Consider the following 24768-nt stretch of genomic DNA (forward strand, 5'->3'; position numbering starts at 1 on the left):
CCTATGAATTCATTGAAGCATGTATTCTTTATAAGTGGGAACGCCATAGTTTACATATCCTAGTTGACGTTGTTCGTGTGCCATTAGTATGTGTTCCACAGGTCGCCCATTTCTTCCGCGGTATGACAGCGAGTGATCCCCATTTTGTTGCTGGCAGATTGAGTGCTGTGTACGCCAGTATTCGCACGGTGGTCCGACTTTGTATGGGGTATGTCTACTGTAGTCCCTATGTGTATTTCCTGTGTTATGCCTTACTGCAGCTGTGTAATTCCACCGGGTTTGCAGGTATGGGTGCCATCTTTGTCGTACGCCTGTCCATCCATGGGAATTGCCTGCTGGACACTGGTATGGGCTGTACACATTCCACACATGCATTTAGCATTATCCGGTGGATGCTTTGCATTATTAGTGGGAGTAAGGCAGGTGCTACACCCACATCCCTCCCACGGGGCGGGACAACGGATTATCTGCCAAACAACACCGAGCACTGTTTCTGCATACCCAGGATCCCATGGCTGCAACACTCGACGGTACCCATTCCACATCCTTCATGTGTGCGGGACTGGGATGTGGACGCACTTGTATGGACTCTGGACTCTGGGGATTTCTGTCCATATGTCCTGCATTTCATGGACACTTGTCATCAACCTTAATAACGCCGGTGGTGCATATGTGTATCTGTGCCGTAGTCACGGCTGTCGCTTTTCTTCTGCTGGAACGATGACGGCTGCATGTTGTTCGATAGTATCAATTTTTGGGTCCTACAATGGACACCAATGTGCATGTGTAAAGTGTAGAACGTGTTGGACTGTGTCCATCTGGACAGTGGTTTCGGCTGCATCTGTATGTTCCCCAATCGGGGATGTCTGTTTGACTACCCATAATATGTAGTGCTACGGAAACCAGGTGTTTCATAACTGAATACAAATAGTGTCCATCCACGGATGCAGGTTAGCGACTGCTTTCAATAAACCTCATTAGGCCCAATAGGACATATCCGCCACTATAGTGTCATGATAACACCAGCAACACATGTAGATCCTGTTTATTCATTGACAGATGTTCTTCAACACTGTGAACGCCATTGTTTAACCATACTATAACCTTCCTAGTTGACGTTGTTGGTGTGCCATTGAAATGTGTTCCACTGGTCGCCCATTTGTTCTGCAGTATGGAAGTGGGTGATCCCCATTCCCCTGCTGGCAGATTGAGTGCTGTGCACGACGGTAGTCGCACGGCGGTCTGGATTTCTATGGGGTGTGTCTACTGTAGTCCCTATCTGTATTTCCTGTGTTATGCCTTACTGCAGCTGCGTACTTCCACCAGGTTTGCAGGTATGGGTGCCATCTTGCTCGTACGCTTGTCCACCCATGGGAATTGCCTACTGGACACTGGTATTGGGCTGTACACATTTCACACCTGCATTTAGCGATATCCGGTGGATGCTTTGCATTATTCGTGGGGAGTGAGGCATGTGCTACACCCACATCCCTCCCACGGGGCGGGACAACGGATTATCTGCCAAACAACACCGAGCACCATTTCTGCATACCCACGATCCCATGGCTGAAACCCTCGACAGTACCCATTACACATCCTTCATGTGTGCGGGACTGGGATGTGGACGAACATCTATGGACTCGACAGTCCGTGGTTTTCTGTTCATATGTCCTGCATTTCATGGACACTTGTCATCAACATTAAACACGCAGGTGGTGCATATATCTAGCTGTGCCGTGCTCACGACTGTCGCTTCTCCTGGTTGGACGATGAAGGCTGGATGGTATTCCATACGGGGCAATTTTTGGGTCCTACAATGGACACCAATGTGCATATGTAAAGTATAGAACTTGTTGGACTGTGTCCATGTGGCCAGTGGTTCTGACTGCTGCTGTATGTTCCCCATTCGCGGATGTCTGCTTGACTACCCATAGTGTGTAGTGCTATGTAAGACTGGTTCTCCCAAACCGACACCAAATGGTGTACATCCAATGATGCCGGTTAACGACTGCTTTAAATAATCCCCAGAGGTCCTAGTAGGGAAGTATCGCCACTTTCTTGTCCGACTGACACCACCATAACAGGTAGATCATGAGCACTTTGGCCCGGTCTTAATGGGCATTTGCAAATGTAATTAGCAGAAACATATCACTAATTGAATAATGATACATATTTTAACAATAAAGTTGATCTTATGTTATTTGGACAATAGCGTCTGCTATTGACATACAGTGCTGTGGGTGTTGCCGGTTAACATACACATGGCGTTCTCAAAGGCCGGATTGACAATTCTGAACACTACTGTGGTCTCCTTTAGGGACCCTTAGCCAGTGGTCAACATTACTCAGGCCACTGCGTCACTTACATATGCCTTCTACCGGCACCTACAGGACTGCATGGATCAGGCATTCCCTTACCCAACTGTGGTTCTTTGTACCAATGCCAAGCATCCGGTGTGGTGTACCCCAGCCATACCCACTCTGTACGATGACAGGAAGTGGCTACTACATGGCAGAGCTGACTTCTTGTGAGGTATGACACCCTTGATCATTATACGTGAAGAGCTACAAGCTGTCATGACATAATCCGGGGCAGGTTACACAGATATATCTCCAAGGACTCGACAGACAATCATACGGCCTTCATTAGCTATGCCAGACACCTGGGAGGTAACTCCCAGATATGGTCTGACTGGGTTCACAATGATGTGAAGTGTACTGAACATACACACATTGCCAACATACTGGCTGACAGTTCGGTGAAAACATCTCCACCCCCTCCCCCCCACATGGAGAGATGTCTGTACCAGCGGATTGTGGCACCCGAATGCTCTTTAACGCACAGGTGGTACATGCTCTCTCCAAGGTAGTGAACACAGCATCCATGGGAACAGCTGGTGTCCTGATTGTGTACTACGCAATCTCATTGAGGAATTAGACCCACAGTTAGGACAGCTGTCTGATCTTAGCTTCACCTCGGGTAACGTTCCCAAGTTGTGGCGCACGGCAACTGTAGTCCCACTTCACAGGGGCAGTGCCTCCACTGACCCTGGTTATTACCGTCCCATTAGCCTGGAATTCCTTATCAGGAAAGACATGGGGAAGGACCATACTGCAGGCCATAGATGATGACTTACGGGACCTGCATACTTTGCATACAACCCATTTCGGCTTGGTCAGGGGCAGATCATGCATTTAGAACCTGGTTGACGTTTTAGGGACTGTCATCGGGGCCATTGATGAGGGTCATGCAGTCCTTACAGCCTACCTCGACCTGTCAAAGGCCTTCAACACAATACCCCCCTCGGGTATCATTCATAAAGTCATCGGCTTGGATGTGAACACGTACATCGCGGGATGGGTTGCAAACTGGCTAGGTGACACAACCCACGCCGTCATAGTTGCTGGCAGCATGTCAGACTTACTGCCTGTCACAGGCGGACTACCACGGGGCTCTGCCCTGGGTCCACTCTTTTTCTACATCTACATTTCCAAAGTACAAGCACACACAGGGGGGTTAGGGCTGACATTGTTTGTAGATGACTGCGAACCAGGTGCCATAGTGGGACGGACATCTGACACAGATATCCTTGTAAGGGGCCTCACAGATATGGATATCTGCTGTCAGGGACAAGGCCTACAGCTAAATGCCAGGTTATGCATAGTCATACCCATCGGGAAGAACAAGGTCACCCCTGTCCGCCATATGGCTGGCGGTCCACTGATCACGGGGGGACTTACCAGGGATCTGGGGACCCAGGTTGTCAGTCACCATTTGTTCGACACACACGTTGCTATCATGTTTCGGTTGACGTTCTACATTGCCCACCTGTTTGTGCAGTGTTTCACATCTAGATCAGGGTAGGTCTTCATCTCCTTGTACTCATTACTTGTTGGACCTATGATTGAGTATATTGCCCATTTCTGACGGTATCTGACCCGACACCTACGGCAGCCGGGGAGGCCCCATAGGGTCATCGTCAGACAGATGCAGGGTGTCAGGAATTTATGTTATGCTGCCCCACTGTGAGGACTCCTGCTCCATTCAGTCACATACCACTTGTTCAGTGGTGACCCGTGCCTGACATACGAGGCCATGTGGACCCATATTTGATGGCTATGCTTCACCTACTGGATCTACATCCCTCAGAACTACGAGGGCAGGTGACGTGAACCTTGACATGATCATTGGTAGATTGTGTTGGAATGACACATACATCACCCAGACAGTCAGTATGCTGTGGAACAACATCACAGTACATGTGTGGCAGACACCCTTGCTAGCCTTGCTCGAGGGGGATATTGTCCATTTGATGGGGGATTGCAGATATACCTCAGGGATTACATCATTGTCACTGCTTGACAGAGGTACAGCAATATAATGGGCATTTTATCTCCGGACTGGAGGGTTGGCAAAGGTAACATAACTGTGGCCTAGGGTTATGGATGCCCTTGGGTAGATAGGCTACTCTGCACCTATGGTCCTATGACCCCATGTTCATAGTTTGTCCCATTCACACTTGTCTATCCCCTATCCTCATTCTTATGTGTATATTTCTGTGGCACGTGATAGAACTATGTATTACCTGCAGGTATGCTGTCTACAGTGCACATACATCACAGTTGATTACAGTGTATCTGTGTACCTACCTCTGTGATAGTGAGGACTACCACACATCCTTCACAGCATTACATGCATATGTCCATTCTATTGTTCTTTGGCCTGGGGGGGGTGTTAAGGCAAAGGTTCCACGTGTCCCTGTTTGTGCACGCGTCATGGTGGTCTTTGACCTGCCTCCGTTGCTGTCGTGGGATAGACGGTTGTATTGGTGTGTGTTTGGCATGTGTTTTCACTGCCGGCACATCTGTGGGAGGTGGGTTTGGCACATGTTCCTCTTTGCAAGAGGCCCCATCCTGAACATTTGTGTCATGCATCTACACTTGGCACGTGACATATGTCCTGTGCTATTCCCACACTCGTGTATGCCTTCCTGCATTACTACTGCGTGTTACTGGCTGTTTGTATCTGGTACGCATGGCTATTATGGGGGATAGCTTGGCCTATTCCCTTGCTATGACATACCCATCCATCCAGGCATATACATGTTGTTCCGTCCTCTGCGTTGGCCGTGGGTGTTTTCCCATCCGGCAACGCTACTCTACATGTGTGATTTCCCACCTTCCCCTTCTGTGCCTGTGGCACCCTGTTGGGCGTCCTGCTTGGTGGGCAGATGTTCCGCCTTATGTGTTGTGTTTGACATGTCTGCATACATAACTAGTCATCGATACGGTGGCTGTGCATACCGCCTTGTCCAGATGTGTACAGTTATGGGCACCGTGGCGTGTGCACGCCTATGGGGTTTCGACGGGGCATACCACATGCGGGATGTACACATTCTGCCGGAACATTCACATGCAGCCGTTTGGATATCTGTACCTGGGGTGTGCTGTTAAGTTGTGGGGTGCATATCTTCCCGCGTGGCACTGCCTTGGACAATACTTCTTAATACATTTCAGGTATGCCCATTGTGTGTAGGTGTGTAGCTGCACAGGGCTGCTAGCTGGGTTGGGTGCACGGTCGTACATGGGTGCGGGTTTCACGCTATGATGGGGCTGTTGTGTATTACATTTGCATGCATGAGTTCCGCTTCTGGATTTTACGGTTCGCCATACCCCGTCCTATATGTATGCGACGGGCACGTTGCTGGGTGTAATACATGTTGCTATGCACATGTTTGCCTGTGTTTAGGGTATCTTGTTTCCTTCTTGTTGTTATATCGACACGGCTACCCGGCTGTGTACTCTCACTACTGCTGGTGTCCATGCCCATGTCGATACTTCTATGTGTTTATGGCGCGCTGACATGCTGCGGTACACCTTCACTGAGTATGCCCACTGACAGTGCATTGCGGGACGGACACGGTATTACGCGTCTCCTTAGTTCCTTGGACGGGTTCACTTTGGACTTCATGGGTTAATGTTTGGTTCTCCGTTTTGTGTGTACGGGTACTATGTTGCATAGTCTGCCTACGTTTCATTATCCACAGAGCCTGTCTGGTGCGGTTACTATTGCAGGCGGCCTGTGGCAGTCAGCACTTTAGGTTGCTCATCGCCTGCACGCTTGGCCACGCCTACGGGCGCATCCTACTTGGACTCTCTCACGTGCCCTACGCACGTGTCTGTGGTGGCGGCGCACACTCATTACTATGCATATGGCGCTACTACGCCGATATTACACTGCACTACCGGCGCAAGCCTTACACCGGCCTTGCGCCGAGCTTCATGAATCCCGGGGTGTGTGTTTTATCAGGGAAATCCCTTGTAATAGTAAATGGTATTAAAAATGTATGCCACAGTTTTATATCTAAATTTGTGTTAATGAATTTTCTAAACACATCAAAAATATTGTTTATTAGTGTTAGTTTAGTTAATTTTGTTGTACTATACTGTAAATTTAAACTTAAATAGTGCCATATCTTATCTTTGCCAGTTACCAAAGCATTCTTTGATAAATAATTTTCATTCATTAGTTTAATGGAGTGTAACTGTTTCCAATTGGAAGAGTATCTAGGATTTATCCAATTCATCACTATTTTAATTATAGATGCCTTTATATAAGTTTCAATCTCTGGGAATTTTAACACCCCCCTTGTTTTGTTCCTATTTTCTGATATGATGAGAATATTCCACTCTATTTCTTTTGGGGTACCATAGTGATTTCTTTAAGGATTTTCTTTCCTGGTGGAAGTATAAGGGCTTGTGCTATATATAATATTTTAGGTAACAAAACCATTTTTATCAGTTGTAACCTATCATCAAATGTTATAAACATAAATTATTCCATTTGCTTAATAATGTCTTGATTAAGTCTATGGCTTTAGCATAGTTAAGCAGTAAGGTCTGTAAGGTTTCCTCTATATTCTTGCATAGGACTATTCCTAAATAGTTTTGAGTTAAAACTTGGTTTCCAATAATATGATTAACTGGAACCTGTATGTTCTTTTTTTATTTAATAATAAATATTTTGATTTAGATTTGTTGAAGGAGAGTCCTGAGATTTTTTGGAAATTTGTTGTTACTATATCCACTTTACCTAACACTTCCTTAGAGTTGGGTAAGGTAAGTAAGACATCGTCAGCAAACATAATTATTTTAGAAATATATTGGTCATATATATTTATACCTCTTATCTTTGGGTTATTACGTATTAAAATGGCAAGTTTTTCTATGGCCAGAGCAAATAGAATAGGGGACATGGGACATCCTTGTCTAGTACCTCTAGTGATTTGGATTGCTTTGGAAGTAAAGGGACCTAACTTGACATATGCTAAATTATTTTCATAGATTTTCTTTATCATTGTTATAAAAAAGGGGGGAACAAATGACTTTAAGACTTTAAATAAATAACCCCAATTTAAGGAGTCAAAGGCCTTTTGAATATCTAGACCTATTATCAATGCTTCATGGTTTCCTCTGTTGAGGTAATCTATCAGAGTTAATACTCTTTTAATATTATCCTGTGTATGCCTGTTATGTCTGAAACCAGTCTGGTCTTCATTAATTATTTTAGATATGGATATTTTCAATCTATTGACCATAATTGACATAAATAGTTTATAATCATTATTCAACAAAGAAATTGGTCTATATGAGTTGCAATGATTAGGGTCGTTATTATCTTTTAATATAGGGGAAATTAGAGAATATCTCCAAGAAGGAGGAATATTTGCTAATGTTTGAACTTCAAGAAAGGTTTTATGTAGGAGAGAGATTATAGAAGAAGGGAACAATCTATAAATTTTGATAATTAAGCCATCTATTCCAGGTGCTTTATTAGACTTACTTCCTTTAATCCCATCTATAATTTCCTTTTGAGAAATAGGTTTTTGTAGATCTAGCTTAAGTTCCTCAGGAATTCTTGTTATGTTGGGAACTATATTCTCTAACTTCTCACATTAATTTGTACTTATTTTATCTTTATGATGCTCTGCATAATGATAATTAAAAGTCTCCAGAATGCCCCCTATGTCCAAGACTTTTTTCCTTTTCCCTTCATGAAATATACTATCAATGTTATTAAGTTTTGATTGTATCTTAACTTTCATAGATAGGTTATGAAGATGCTTAGGAGAGGTAGCATAAGAAATTAATTTCAGTTTTTCCATAGCTAAATTAGTTTTATGGGATAATATTTCATTGTATTTCTTATTTGCTTCTTCTATTTTCTTCTTATTATCTGTAACAATTATGTTTTTATTAGATTTAAGAGATAATATTTGACTTTGGAGTTCCTGTAACTCTGAGTCCCATTCTTTAATTTTATTTTTGTACCAGCTAATGGTTTTACCATATAGATAGGCCATAAGAGAATTCCAAACCATAATTGTGTTTGCTTCAGGTTTATAATTAATCTCTAAGAAAAGCTGAAGTTCTGAAGTTATCCAAGATTTAAAGTCTTTAATTTTTGTGATATATGAAGGAATCATTGAAGTAATAGCTAATTGATTAAATTCCAAGTGTATTGTTAACAACAGGGAATTATGATCTGGAAAGGGGCAAGGTTGTATTGAAAAATTCAAGATTTTAGAATAAAGATCTTGTGAGATATACATTTTATCCATTCTAGTTTGGGTGCCATGTCTATAGTGCTGGTTTGAGAATAGTAAAGAATTTGGTCCCAAAGCATTAAATTTAAACATTTCTGTCCATTTTTTAACTGTTTGGCTGAGGACAATAGTCTAGGAGATTTTCTATTGGTAGTTTCTGTAATATCTGAGGTACAATTTTATTACATTATGATATCACCTGGGTTGAGCCTGTAATTGGGCATTGTTTGATCAGTATTCAACCCCAGTAAACAAATCTCAGTAAATAGGTATACATACATGCATAAATAAATAAAATATGAAGTCATCTGGTTGGCTCCTGCATCATAGTACTTTATTCCAAGATATATAAATAAAGAAAAACATTTGAAGTCCGCCTTTTTTTCTACTAGGGGGCCACAGATGGTTGTATAAAATGCAGGCTTACTGAATATTTTCTGACAGGGACACCATTGATTCTAATCTTGTACAGGGTGAACATTTCCTTTGACACAAACAGCTGTCAGTGTGAATTGTCTGTCTCAACTTAGTGAAAAGCTCAGGCATGAATGATAAGGACCTTGATACTTCTGAAAGAGTTTACAATATGGGAGGAGTAATCACCCTGAAACTGTAACCACAAAATTCAAGGACAAAAGCTATAAATTGTAGACACATTTCAAGAATCTTGTTTTTCAGATTTGTATTAATCGGCATTTTTTGAAGAATCGTAAGTCTTTTAATGTAAGATCTGGCATTTCTTGCTTATTATAATCATCACCATTTTGTCACAAAATTAATTTAAAGATGGACAGAGCAATCAATCCATGCCAAAGTCAGAGATGTCGATGAAGATCAAGGACTCATGACTAGTGTGGGAGGATTACCAGCAGCAGTGTGTTTTGCATTCTACAAAAGTTAGTGAATTTCTGAAGGATTGCATAATAAACAAGTAAAGTCTATGAATATCCTGTTATACAATGATGGTGTACACAAATAAAAACAGGTCAATGAAGAATGTCTTGAAAGTTTATCCAGAAATTCTTAAAGAAACCAGTAATTCAAATGAGTGAAATTCTAAAATTAATGAACTGAAGAGCTGGAAGAAATAAGGTTGCATTACAATATTGTTTTTGGAAACTTAGGTTGCATTTTGGGAAGAAGAAGAAGACGTAGCTGAATAATGTCAGTATATCAACATGGCAACCACAACCAGCATATTTTAAAATACAACAGATAAAATGCTACTGACCAAGGGTGCCTTCCGGTATGGTGCAGACCTAATTGGACAAAGATCCTGAACTCTTCCTAGCTCTGGCAGTTAAAAAGTTAAAAAAGCAGATCTTGCGTAATCTATTCACTTAGCAATCTCACTAAGCCAATTAATAAAAGTGTAAAGTCTTCATGAAAGGCAAAAAAAGGAGAATCCATACCCATGGAGAAGCAATTTCTACAGTAGAAAATTTTGGAGACTGGTAGCATGCATCAGGCAGATGCAGAAAAGAAGAAATAACAATAAAGGATTTTTTGTGGATATCAGAAAAATATATGAAAGACAAGATACCTAAATCATGGAGAACTATTGTGTTTTTGCTGAAATTATTGAAACTGGCAATGAATAATTGGACCTTATCCAAAATCTGATACAAAAAAATGAGGACCTGAAGTTATAGGTTTCAGCACCTGCAGCTAACTTGGAGTACATGGAAGCTGCAATGGAACAGCAAGAGGACAGAACACACAAAAAGAAGTTACATTTTTGTGGTATTCCTGAGAGACCAGAAGCTGCATATTGTAATGGCTTTATACAACAAGAAGTACTGATGAAATGGATGGGCATAGCAGCAGGAGAAATACTTATGGAGAGGACATAATAAGTGACATGGACACCAGCCGGGTGTTTGGGCTGCCTGGCCTGACCCATTTTGGTGCCCTTTGCCTCAAACATGTACAAGAAAAGACTTTATCAATACTATGGAAGCTAGGCACAAAATGCACTTCTATGAACTCTAGAATTTTTGTTAAACAAGACTTTTCAGAGTTATGAGAATGAGGAAAGCTGCATATACCCCTGTTCAAAAATGTGCAAAGGTAAAGGTTGCCACAAACCTATCTTGCAGGTCATTCAATTCTTGAGTAAATCCTGAATCAGAATGGTTATATCGAGACACCCTCATCGCCTGACCTCTAACCACGTTCCCAAATACATACCCTGGATGCATGCTGTGTCTGTGTAGGAGGGCATTCTGATGGCATGATTTCCTAAACACCCCTGTGACAATGGGTTATTAAACACATGCAAGGGCATATAGGATAGAAGAGGTAGAGAAGGGGTTTTGTGATCTGCCTGCATTGAGGGGGGTGTGGCCACCCCTTATTTTTCAGATGTTCCAGCTAGCCAGGGCACTTTGGAACCCTTGATAGGGTCTATCAAGTCTGATAGGGTGAGGGTTCCTTTGTTTTATACCCAGGATGTGGAAGTATTAAGGATGTTATTAGGACTCACTGGGACGTGCTAACAGTGGATCCCAGTATCAGAGAAATTGTGATACCCCGCATTTTGTTTATAGGAACAAGTTCAATCTGAAGAGGTGACTGTGTTACTCTAATAATAAGGGTATGATTGAGAGTTGTGATATACTGGCTACGTTTCCCTGCAACCAGTGTAATTTTTGTGATTCTATAGATTTAAGTTAATGTTTTGTACATCCTATAGATGGTAGAAGGTATGTTTTCCGTGTCTTGCTGATTGTATGTCTGAGCATGTGGTATATCTTTCTTCCTGCCAACCGTGCTGGGCATTTTATGTTGGAAAGACAGATAGGAAGTTTAAGGATAGGATATGTGAACACTTCTACCAGATTAGAATTGGATCCACTGTTAATGCACTTTCAAAAGACATCCTGGGTAAGGATGATACCCATATTTTCAGGTTTAGAGTTATAGATATGATACACTCCAACCCTAGAGAATGGGACACTAGGAATCATACGGAGAGTCAGGAAGCTAAATGGATCATTAGGCTCAGGGTGGATCAGGACCCAGGACTTAATGATAAAGTACCTCTCAAGCCCTTTTTGAAGTCCGGGGGACTTAGATAGAGGTAGGATTGGGTTGTGACAATGACGTTCTATATGATATGCATTTGTTATACATGTGCATATTTTTATATATACTTTTATTTTTCTATTTTTCTATTTATACTTCTATATATATATATATATATATATATATATATATATATATATATATATATATATATATATATATATATGTGTGTATTTTTTATATACATGGATATATTTTATATGTTTTGTATGATGTCTGAATATATATATATATATATATATATATATATATATATATATATATATATATATATATATATATTTATTTATTTATATATGCCTGTTTCTTTAAGACTAATTATCTTTTTAGGTTTTTGCGCCTTTTTGTAGATATAAGAGAATTTTTGTTTTGTGTGCTCATGGTCTGATGAAGCCCTGTTGGGTGAAAGCACTTACTTCTGCTGATTTATTTGTGGTTCCTGAATAAATAGTTTGTATGTGAATCGAATGATTATTGCTTCCTACAGCCATGCATTGTTCTGATACCTTTTGCTTTTGACTGTATTTTTACTTGGGCTGTTTGTGGTGCCTAGAGCATTTACTCCCTGGGGGTTTACATTATTGCTTGGATAATTGTTACATTGTTGCACCATCTCGATAACATACTACAGCTCATTAAAATGTTGAAACAGTTTGGATAAATGTCACGATATAAAATAAATTAAGGAAAGACTAGGACAATTGGAATTGACATACAAAATTAAGAAGAACTACAGAAAAGATATCCAGAATGGTGAAAAGAAGGTCACTTCAGATATTATAGGTTCATAGGTATATACTAAGATAATGACCAGGGCCTTTATAAGACTAGCCATGAATTAAACCCAGCTGTGTTCCTATGTATTATGAGGGTTTAATGGGAGGGGATATATTAGGAAGTTTCTAGAGGTTATGTGTGGGGGGTTATGTTTAGTTTTGGCATTACTGTCTACCTCTTTCTAACAGAGACACAGGAGCCAGACAAGGGGTTAATTTCTGTTTTCCCATCCATTGGTCAAGGTTACATGAAAATAGGGTTAGGGATGGACTCTGCTTCTCATGGCTGGAGAGCCTGTTCCAGTGCATTGGGATTCTCTGACACACTATTTGTCTTGCTAATATGTCTTATTTATGTTGCAAGAAAAATTTAAATCCTCAAAGATCTAGCGGTTTTGATGCTGTTCATTTTGCAAATGGGCAAAAGGTCCATCAGCACCAGGTATGAGGATGCTTTGTATGCCAGGCATAGATTGCCTCTCAGTAACCTGTAAGAGACAGAGTATAGAGATAAGGCTTTAAAGCAATCCATACAGGACAATGTGCTTATATGCTGGATTCTCCTGGTGAGGAACCTTTGTAGGTATTCAAACTGTTGCATATCTCTGGGCAGGTACATGCTGAAGAGGAGATGATAATCATGGGTCTGATAAGAGTTGGATAAAGTGGCACTATGACTTCATTGGACCTGGAAATCATGTCCTTACTTGTAAGCTGAGCAACATAGAAAGATTTTCTTTCTACCTTGGCCACATGTTGGCCAAAGGCCAGATTACTGTCTACATATATTTCCAGATCAGTAACTACCAGGTCAACTCTTAGGGGTGTCTTTTTGACAAAGAAATAGTCTGGGTGTCAGTTTTTCCAAAAGGCACTGCAGTGCATTTCTTGGCATTGAGGTTTAGTCAATGATTTCGGCTTAGTCATTTGTCTGTGTTAGACCCTCTTGTAAGATGTTTGTGTCATGGGAGGAATCTATGATTTCTCCCAATTTGCAGTCATCTGTGAACTTGGTCTGCCAAAGGCCCTTGACATAGGAGCAGTCCCAGCATGGAGCCCTGAGGTACCCCACTGGTGACTGGTCTCTTAGTGAAGGTAGTATCATCATTCCTGACTTACTGGGTCCTTTCTGTGAGCCAGCTGGCAATCCAGTGAGTTATATAGGGGTTAATGTCCAGCTCTGTGAGGTTGTCAGCAATACCTGGTGGGGTATTGTACTGAACACTTTACCAGTTCCAGGTAGGCAGTATGCACTGTTTACCCCTCATCCATTGCCTTTGTCTCCATCTGAAAGAAGTCCACCAAGTTTAGTAAGCACGACCTTCGATTGATAAATTCAAACTGGGTTGGATCCAGTGTATGAAGGTTGCCTATATCTTTGTTGATCGTTTCCATGATAATTCAATCCACGGCTTTGCATATTAGAGTAGTCAGACTAATAGATCTGTAGTTTCCATGGCTTGTTGATGGTCCACCCATGTGAAGTGGGGTAACCATTGCAATCCTCCATTCTCATGTTACAAAGCCTGTTTTGAGATTGTAGTTGAAATGACTCAAGTGGTCCTGATAGGTCATGTTTTAAGCTACTTAGAAGGCATCCCAGAATATTGTTGGGGTCCTTTGAGGCTGTATTTTTGGCCTTAGTGAGGTCCCTGTTGATAGGTGGCAGGGTTGTGCTACTTGGTGTTTCATGGGTAGAAGGGAGGGGTGAAGTGAGTGAGGGGATAAAGTCTGAGCTGAATTTGTCAGCCAGCAAATTCACTATGTCACTGTGCTCAGTGAAGGTGGCATCATTGACCCCCAGTTAAGCACACTAATATGTGCTGTGTTTTAGGTTTTGGACATAAATGTAGAAGGCCTTGTAGTTGTCTTTAGCCTGTGTGGCTATCTTGACCTCATAATTGGCCTTGTTGTACTTAATTAGTCCTCTTAGTTTCCTGTTTAGTTTAATTAAAGAAGTCGTATCATTATGTGGGGTTTTCTTCCTGATTTTAGCCATGACTTTTTTTTTGTTATATACCTTATTTAGGTTAGGATTCTGGTAGTGTGGCTGGTTTTAGAGTTTGTTTTGAGCTTACTGGTAGTAAGCACAGCAGCCTCTATATAATTATGTACATGGTTGTAGAGGATTGTAGCATAGATTGCTGTGAACTCGGGGTTGACAAGCTATCACTTAATAGTTCCTAACTGTTACAGGGTTTGCTGGTTTACCAAATTGTTTTTTATTTCGAAGTAAACAGTTTTGTGGTATGATGTCTCCACAGAGAATGTGACACAGGGAGGGTATATTGGTGAATACTAGGTCAAGTATGTTTGAACCTCTGTTGGGTGTGTACCTAGCTGTTCAAGGGTATTTGTATTAGTAAATTCTAGAGATCATCAGGGTCTATATTAGAACACCGAACTTTCAAAATTTCGAGTGTTCTAATATCGACCCATTTTCAGCGAATGCTGAAAATATCGAAGAAACAGAAAAACAAATTTTTTCCTAGGGAAAGAATTTGGTTGTCCGTTTCTGTTGCTTCAGTATTTTTAGCGCTGTGGTGGAAAGTTACGGGTCGAGTTCAGGTAAGTGTGCGATTGTGTGGACGTGAGGGTTAGGGCGGGGTAGGTGAGTTAGGGTTAGGGCGCAGGTGAGGTGACTGTGTAATAGTGACGGACCTTAGGGTTTGGGTTTGGGTTAAGGTAAGTGGATAGTTAGTGGTGTATGTATAGTTTAGTGTAGGGTTAGGTGTAAGAGTTTAGGTGTATGTGTGTGGATTGCTGTTCGTTTGGTGTGCTTGTGTTGTGTGTCTGTGTTTTGGAACAGCAAATTTTTTCCCTAGGAAAAAATTTGCTGTTCTGTATGTTCGATGTTTTAAATTTTCGATTAATAGGGTTCGATATTAGAACATTCAAAATTTTGAAAGTTCAGTGTTCTAATATAGACCCGATCATCATACCTGTGAGCATGAGGTAGTGTATGTTTCCCAGTCTATAGAGGGGTAGTTAAAGTCTCACATGAATAGAGTACTAGGTTTAATAGTGAGTGTCTCCAGTAGTTCTAGGTATGAGCTATGAGATTCTAGGTACACAGAGGGTGACGTATAGTTTGCTATGATATGATATGGGACTTTTGACTATGGTGATTTGCACATGGATAAATTCCAGGGTGTTGTCCTGTTTAACTAACAGAGTTATGCTTGTTGCTAATATAGATGGAGAATCCTTCACAATTTGTCCCTGTCTGTGCATCTGATGATCTAAATGTGTGGAAGGCACTGAAGTCTTGCACTTTCTGGAGATTTAAACGTATGCCTCAGTAACAACACAAGTGTCTATATTATCCAGAGTAAGGAGAGCTTGAAGGGTGTGGAGTTTCTTGTTTAGGCTCTTAGCATTGAGAAATAACACCTTTAGGTTTCTTTGGATTTTACTTGTTATGCTGGTTGGTTTGTCAGTTTGGCATTGGCTAAAAAAGGCGCTAACATGATGGATAAAGTTTTAGTTAATATTCAGAAGCCTAGGAGAGACAGGTGCAGATCATCCTTTGCAAGCAACATGATTTGTTAGCCATGTCCTCCCATGCTGAAAAACATTAAATTCCCCTAGACAGACACCAGAAAATAAGCCAGTTATTGAAGTCAAGTGTTATTTGTTTGTGCTATGGCATCATCCTTGGTGAAGATAGAATGTTGCTCAATGGAAGGCACATACCTGCCTTAAATCCATATTCATAAATGTCAGCAGCATCTGTCTTCATATAGTCCAGGAAAGTATGTCTCAGGTCACTGATGCCCAAATGGCTTATGATAGAATCATACTGGTACCTGTGGTGTAGTGACTTGAGTGTGTACATAAGTTGCATCCTGGCTCCAAATAAGCAACTAATTGCTATCTTCTTTTTATTTGGTCTGGTGAGTGGGGCATCTGTGTGTGTGTGGTACAATGGAGTCTTCTGTGACAAGAGTCCGGGGTAATGTGTTGGCTTGCCTAATAGGCTTTGCTGTTAAAGCTGTACTGAGTGTAGGCATATGTGTGGTGTTTATGTTACTTTTGGTGAGTGCTTTAGAGATTGCTGACGATAACCACTGCCATTTATAGGCTCAGAAGGTCCTTGAAGTTTGGGGGGAATTACTTTTTAGTACCTCAGCATAGTTTGGTCTGTGCATGTGGTGTACACTATGTGTGGTGGATGTAGTGTTTGTCTTCTTCACAACCTTGTTTGTATGCAAGATTTTAGCCTGCAGTGAAATTGAGTATGTGCATCTGTCACATACTGTGTTTGTTTCTTTAAGGATTAGATGGCTGCCTGTGAATATGAAACAATTGCTACATTGTCTCAGGATGCCCACATCTACCAAGCTGGCTACAAAGTTGAAAATTATAAAATAAACAACGTACAAAAAACCAAGTCACCAACTTTTAATAACAAAGTATAAAGTCTAGTACCTCAGCTTCAAAAAGCTCCTGGAAGGCCTTTCCAGCTGTTGCACGTGTCGAGTGAGGTACATGCCAAATGGGGCATTATACTCAATGACTGGCCTAATGAGGGAAGAGTAGAGAGAGAGATGATGACCTCTTTCTTCCTGGATGCAAAACCCTTGGTAATGAGATGTGCCACATAGAAATACTTTCTGACCACAGTGGCAATGTGGTGGTCGAAGAAGAGGTTACTGTCAACTTGTGTCCCCAGATGTCTTATAACACCTTCAGTGTTCAGTGGGCTATGTTCAGTTTGGTAATTAGTGGGGACTGAGTTTTTCCCAAAGGGGACGATGATGCATTTTTTGGCATTAAGCTTAAGGTCATGGTTTTGACACCAGTCACTGGTCTCAGTGAGGCCTTTCTGTAGGATGTCTTCATCACTTGGGGAGTTAATAATTGCTCCCAACCTGCAGTCATCTGCAAACTTGGTCAGCCAGAGTCCCTCCATGTTAGCCTGGATTTCTGAGAAGTAGATGCTAAACAGGAGAGGACCCAGGTCCATGTGGGACTCCACTCGTGACTGGTCAACAGTCTGACTTGGAGTCTACTACTTTCACACTGTGGGTTCTATCTGTGAGCCAATTTGCAACCCACCTAGTGATATAGAGGTTGATGCCTAGTTTGGTGAGTTTATTAATAATTCCTGAGTAGGGAATGGTATCAAAGGCCTTGGCCCGAACGAGGTAGGCTGTATGAACTGCCTTACCCTCATCCACAGCTCTCGTGACTGACTCAAAGAAGTCAAGCAGGTTGAGCAGGCATGATCTGCCTTTCACAAAACCAAATTGCATGGGATCTAGAGTTTAGAGATTTCCTATATCCTTGTTAATTAGGTCCATGATGATGCGCTCCATAGCCTTACATATCAGACTTGTCAGGCTAATGGGGTGATAATTCCCAGGCTCTGTAGTCACTCCTCCTAGTAGAAGGATAACTGTAGCAGTGTGCCATTCAGTAGGGAAAGAGCATGAGGTGAGGCTGTGATTGAACAGGGCACACAGATGTGGTGCCAGTTCACTTTGTAGTTCTTGTAGAACACATCCAGGGATATTGTCGGGTTCCATGGAAGCTGTATTCTTGACCTTGGACAATTCAGCTTTAACTTGTGCTGCAGTAATGCTGGGTGCCTGGCATTCCTCTGGTATTGTGATTGGTCCTTTAGGGAGGGAGAGAGGGGTAAAACTGGCACTGAATCTGTAAGCCAGTATGTTGGCAATATCTGTTGGCTCAGTATAGGATGTACCATTGTGCAGTAACTCAGAGCAAACATGGGTATTGCCGTGGAGATTCTTAATATAACTATAGAAGGCTTAGTGGTAGTTTTTAGTGTCTGCCACAATTCTGTCTTCATAGTTGGCTTTAGAGGTTTTAATGAGGGATCTCAATTTTTTGTTGAGGCTAATAAGGGAGTTTTTCCAGTCTTGGGACTTCACCTTTTTCTGCAACAGTTTCTTTCTTCTGTTGTAGAGTTTATTAATGACAGGGACCATCAGATTGGCTTCCTTTTTTTGGAGGAGAGTGTCTTGGTTCTGTTAGGTATGGCTAGTTCTATGCATTTATGTACGTGTTCTTACAGTGCATTGGTGTATAATTCAGTAGTAATGCATCTATTTTCCATAGACATGGGTGCTGTGAAGTTAGCCACCTCTGTATTTAGGAGCCCAAAGTCAGCTTTGGAGAAGTTTTTCATGGTGGTTGCCTTTGTGGGGGGGGTGTGGGTGAGATGTAGATTTCCATGATGGTTAATTTGTGATCAGATCTAACCAGGGAGGAACTGACTATTGGTGTAGGGCAACGGTTGCCCATGTTAGTAATAACCAGGTCAAAGATGTTGCTTCCTCTAGTGGGGATAAGAATGAGCTGGTCCAGGGCATTGGAACTGATGAATTCCAGAAAGCGTTGGGCCAGTGTATTGGTGCATGAGTAGTTTTCCCAGTTGATGGAGGGGTAGTTGAAGTCACCTAGTATGAGAGTGTTGGGTTGGGCCCTAATAGTTTACAGGGTGCTAAGGAGCATGGAGTGAGAGTCCTGAGATAAGATTGGTGACCTATTACAGACTACAACCTGACTTGCCGTCTTACCCAATATTAGTTGTACCTGAAGTATCTCAGATGCATTATGCTGGGCTACTAGTCTGGAGGTGTGCATATCCTTTATGAATATGGAGACACTGCCACCATTGGAGTTTCGGTCCATGTTCTGGGGCCTAAAGGTGTGGAATGAGTTATAGCCTGGTAGCACAGGGGTGCTTTCTGCTGCTTTAAACCAGGTCTCCGTTACAGCAGAAATGTCGATGTTCTCCATTTTGAGGAGTGCTTCGAGCAAGTGCATCTTGAGATTTAGACTTCTAGCACTGAGCAACATAACCCTCAGATTGCATTTATTTATAGCTGTTACTGTGGTAATTTGCTCTTTGGAACATCGCCAGTATCCAAAAACACAGGGGTGACAAATGCAGGTCATCTCTGGCAAAACATTCTCTTTCTTTTCTTCTCTTCTTGAGCTGTATCTGTGCTAGTTGGTTTGTTCTTCTTATTTTTTCTTATTTATTTTATTTTATTACAAGATTTTATGTGTATACATTTCAAAAATCTAAATGGAAACAGATGAGGAAGCTATATCCTCCACCTATTTTTTATTTATTTATCTCATTTTATTTATTTATTTTAGGTATCCTTTGTTGACCATGTTAGTCCCACTAGGCTACTAGCTTCTTTTCAGAAGAGAACCAAGGTGGTATTTATACATCTAGGAGAAATTTAGCCAGGACATCGGGGAACTTCCCCTATTCATTTGCATAAGGGGACTATATTCTTTCTTGCGCTTCTTGATTTCGTGTCTAGGTGCAAAGGTGGCTTGTATAAGCAGGAAGCAGAAAATAAACAATGGAGGAGAAATAAGGAGTTTACCATGTTTTTGGTAAGAATGCAGCTGTTAATCGAACAGCTGAGGAGCCTAATGTGGCAGAGAATGAGGTAGAAGGTATGCAGTATGAGAAGAGAGGAAAAAAGAATAAAGAAAATGAAGGAGAGTCGGGTACAAGGCCAAAAGAGGAAGGTGAAGTAGAAATGGTAGATTCTGAAGAACTAGTTCAGAGTAATTTATTTGTAGCAGGTTCTGTGTTGTTATAACCTTCCAATCAGGAGAATTAACCAAGCAGAGTAAACCGGAGAGCAAGAAGGCAGTGTAATGAGGAGATATAATGGACAGAATTCAATAACAAGAGCTTCAGGAAATAAGGAAGGAAGAAATGCACAAACAATGAGAGACGGTGAAAGAAGAGAAGAGAAGAAAACAGAAGTAAGAAGAAAGCATCAGGTGAGAATGTGTAGTAAGATGGAGGAGCTGGACAAGTATGAAGTATAGGACAGCATCATTTCACCACTGGGTATTGACCCCAGAGAGGCAAGAGCTTTTATTTGTATTAAGAAAGATACTTTCTGTGACATTTTTTCAAGGAGGCACAGTATATGGAGACATTTTTAGAGCAGTATGAAAAGAGATAGAATGAAAATGACTAGAACTTGTATGTTGTGCAGGCATTCAACAGAGAAGCTAAAAAAAATAGTATTTATACAATTTCAAACTGAAGTTGAATGAGACTATTTAAAAAACTATTAAAAACTGTGTGTAGAGATGTAATGGACATTACAAAAACATTTGACAATAGAGGTTTATGGACTGGGAGATTGGAATGTGGTGTTATATTGAAAATGCAAAATGATAAAATTGTGCATTTGCCAAGTCTAATTAATATGAATAGGAATAAGGGGTTGATTAGATATTGGGGACAACCAAAGACATGTTTTTTTGCGTGGTAAAGATGATTATTTAATTAACAATTGTGATAAAAGGAAATGGTTTATTTGTGGTAAAGTTGGGCATGAAGTGAAAAAATGTGAGCAAGAATGTATAAAGTGTGAAAAAATAGGACATTCATGGATGGACTGTAATGCTGCAGAAAATGATACACAGGAAACAAAGTCAGGCCATGAGAGAGAGAGTGCTGTAGTAGATAATACAGAAGAAACACAAAAAGAAAACATGAATGAGAAAAATATAAGAATGAAAGTAAATGAATGTACAAGTAAAACAAAAGGGAGAGAAGGAGAGATTGAAGAAGAAGTAATTCAAGTGATGAAGGAGATGATGAATAGATAAGAGTTAAAAGTAAAATAAGTTCTATTGGCAAAGGACTGAAAGAAAACACAAATTTAAAATATATAGGTATAGGAGGAAATTATAAGGAAAATGATAAAAGCAACGGAACATTCCTTAAAGTGACATCCAAGCCATTAATGTTAACAGTATAAAGAGTGTTCAATGGAGGCTGGAATGGTGTAGAATTATATGGATGGGCATTATGGTATTAATAAATATTAAAATAACAATAGAAGAAGAAAGAATACAAATCAATGGATTATGGGAAGCCAAGGTTATATGGAACTTAGGACATGAGAAATGTTCATGTATAGCAATTTTATGTAGAGAATGCATACAAATTCTGGAGTATACATTTGCAGTATTAGGAAGCATAGTAATAATAGATATAAGTTGGAAAAAAAACAAATATAGAAGGTGATTGTACTCTATGCATACACTTTACAAAAATAAAGAGATATTTTGTTCAGGAAAATACTTGATGATATGAGGGCAAATATGCAAATGATAGTACTGGGAGACTTCAGTTGTGATTTAAGACATAAGCAAAAATAATGGGTGGATGTAAAAGTTATTTCAGATATCATCAAAAGGGATAAAATGTAGTTATGGAAAAACAAACACTGGAATACAAAAAGAGTAATCTGACATCTGAAACTGATTATTTTATAGTATCAGAAAATCTATATTCCATCACAGAGTTAAAATTACAGGATTTCCAGATCATCTGGTAATATGGATAGAGAGTCAAGAAAGAATAAGTTATATAAAAGGGAGAGGGATAAAAACAATCACTGAATCAGAGTTAAATGAGTATGTAAGGGATATAATTTATTTATTTATTTATTTTACATTTTTTGACCAGGATAGTCCAATTGGATATATATGTCCATTTTCAGCAGAGGCCCGGTGAGAAAAGCTCCAAGATAATAATAGACATTGAACATTTAGTAAATGCTAAGTTTCAAGCAGATTACAGTCATAAGCAATGCCAGCATTTAGCACATATAGTACTTATTATAAAACACTTTACAAAACATAACATTATTTTCAAAGTTAAACATACATAACATTACATTCAGGTTTAAGACACATTGAGCAGTAGTTATACAATTGACCCTTCCTGAAATGAAGTGGTAGAAAAAAGTTAGAAGTAATTGAAGGTAAGGCACCTAAGAAATAAAGAGGTCACCAGTCAGGGTTAGTGCAAGGACATGACCAATGAGTTTTGAAGTATTTCTTGAGTTTGTTTTTGAACGGAGTTAGTGAGGGTTCTAGGGTCAATTCATCTGGGAGTCTGTTCCATATTTTTCCAACAGAGTTGGAAAACAGAGAGTCCCCAGCTGAGTAGTTGGATTTGTATGTTTGAACTAGGAGTCTAGTGGATGATTGCAGTGGCCAGGTGCGGGTGTAGGGGCTGATAATATTTTTAGTGCAGGTGTATCCAACTATGGTTGGATCATATAAGCATGAGACGATTTTATAAAGATTAGACAAGCTGGTAGATTAGTTTAAAAGGAAAATATATAAAAGTAGTAGAAGAATAGCAAAAGGCAAAAAGAATACAAGATATTTGTAAATATAAGGAAATTAGTAACCAAGTTTTTAAAATATAATAGACAATGAAGAAGAGTTTAGAGAAAAAGAATGTTATATGAAATAAACCAAGAGAAAATTAAAAAATAAAATGTTATTCAAAGATATTTTTACAAGGTAGAAAAGAAGAAGTAGCACCATATTTAATTAAAATGGTTAAAGAAAAAAAAATAAGAATAATAAGGGAGTTAAGGAATGAGGAAGGATGTATAGTGAATACACAAAAAGAAATAATGCAGATGGTAAAAATACGTATTTTGGAAACTTTGTCTATATGTGACACTATAAGAAAAAATAGAACTTAAAAAAATTTAACTGAAGAAGATTACAAGAATATGGAAGAAAAGGTTACAATGATAGAATTTAAAAATGTGTTGAAAACAGTAAATGTAGAAGCAGCTACAGGTTTAGATGGGGTCTATATCAGATAACCGAACTTTTAATAGTTCGAATCACTAAACATCGAACACTAGTGATCGAACTACTAAAAGTTTGAATATCTGATAAAATAATGTTTTAACCAAAAAAAAAAACTAAATGGTGTGAGCAGGGTGGCTAGCCCCCCTGTACCCCCCACTTGGGGTCTGCACCCCCCACACCCCATGCTACTTAAATATACCAACTCCGAGATTGCTCTGCACCCTTTTGTTTTTATTTTCTTCTTTTTTAACATTTTTTAGCAATTCAAAGTATGCATACTTTGATCACTGAAGTTCGATCTTTAGTGATTCGAAGTATGCATACTTTGGTAATCTGATATAGACCCGTTTAGATGCACTGGAGTACCTAATGTATAAGAACATGAAACAATGGCAAAAATAATGTTTCTTAAGGGTATTAAATGAATGGTTTGAGAAAGGTGTAAATGATGAAAAAAATTGTATGGGTACAATGAAATTTATATGGAAAAGGGAAAAATGGAAAAACTGGAGACCATTAGTATTGAATTACGTTGATTATAAGATCTTTATGAAAATAATATAAAAAAAGAATAATAAGTATGATTAGTAAGGTGCTAACTGAAACAATTTTTGGAATAAAAGTGAAAGGAAGTCAAGAACTTCTAATGTTAATAAGAGAGTTGGCAGATGATGTAATAAATAGGGGAACAGAATTAAAAATACTGGTAGGAGATGTAAGTAACGCATTTGACAAGATCCAGCATGAAGCATTATGGGAGATTTTGAAAGAATATAAGTAATAAAATAATTAACATTTTGAAGTATGTATATAACAAAAATAAAGTGAGAATAGTGGTTAATGGTTGGTTAAGGGAGGTAACAGAAATAAAGAGTGACATTAAGCAAAGATGTCCAGCAAGTAGTATTCTATTTGCATTAATTATGAATGTGGTAGTTACTAAGATAAATTTGGCATTGGAAGAAGCTAAATATGTGCTCCAGATGGAATTCAGATTCCAATGATGTTATCTTATGTGGACGACCTAGCATTAGTTGTTAAAAATAAAGAGTGGATGAATATAGCCATCAAGACACTCGAAAAAAGAACTAAATGTATTAGGATTAAGTATTGATGAAGAAAAGAGTAAAGAACTGAGGATCTCTGGAAAATAAGAGGTATCCAGTTTAATAAAGAAGAAATAGAAATTCTGGTAATAAAATTTGGTATTGAACAACGGTTCTACCTGACTTCACCGACACGCCGGAACATCGACAGCGAAATCGGGAGCCGCAGAAGAGCGAAAGTGCAGAAGACCGACGCGACGGGACCCAGAAGATCGACAGTGCAGAAGACCGACCCGACGGATGAAAGCACCGGCGCTGAGGATGCCGAAATGGGAAAAGGCTGTGTAAGTATGCGGTAGTGACGGACGTTAGGGTGCGAGTAAGGTAAGTGTGGATAGGGGTGGGTTAAGTGAGTTAGGGTTAGGGAGCGGGTCAGGTAAGTGCGGTAGTGAATGTGTTTGGGTTAGGGCGGATAAGTGAGTTAGGGTTAGGAGCGGTCAGGTAAGTGTGCAGTAGTGATTGTGTTTGGGTTAGGGCGGATAAGTGAGTTAGGGTTAGGAGCGGTCAGGTAAGTGTGCGGTAGTGATTGTGTTTGGGTTAGGGCGGATAA

This window comes from Protopterus annectens, chromosome 8.part0 (genome assembly GCF_019279795.1).
Source record: "Protopterus annectens isolate FY-2018-M chromosome 8.part0, PAN1.0, whole genome shotgun sequence".
NCBI lineage: Eukaryota > Metazoa > Chordata > Ceratodontiformes > Protopteridae > Protopterus > Protopterus annectens.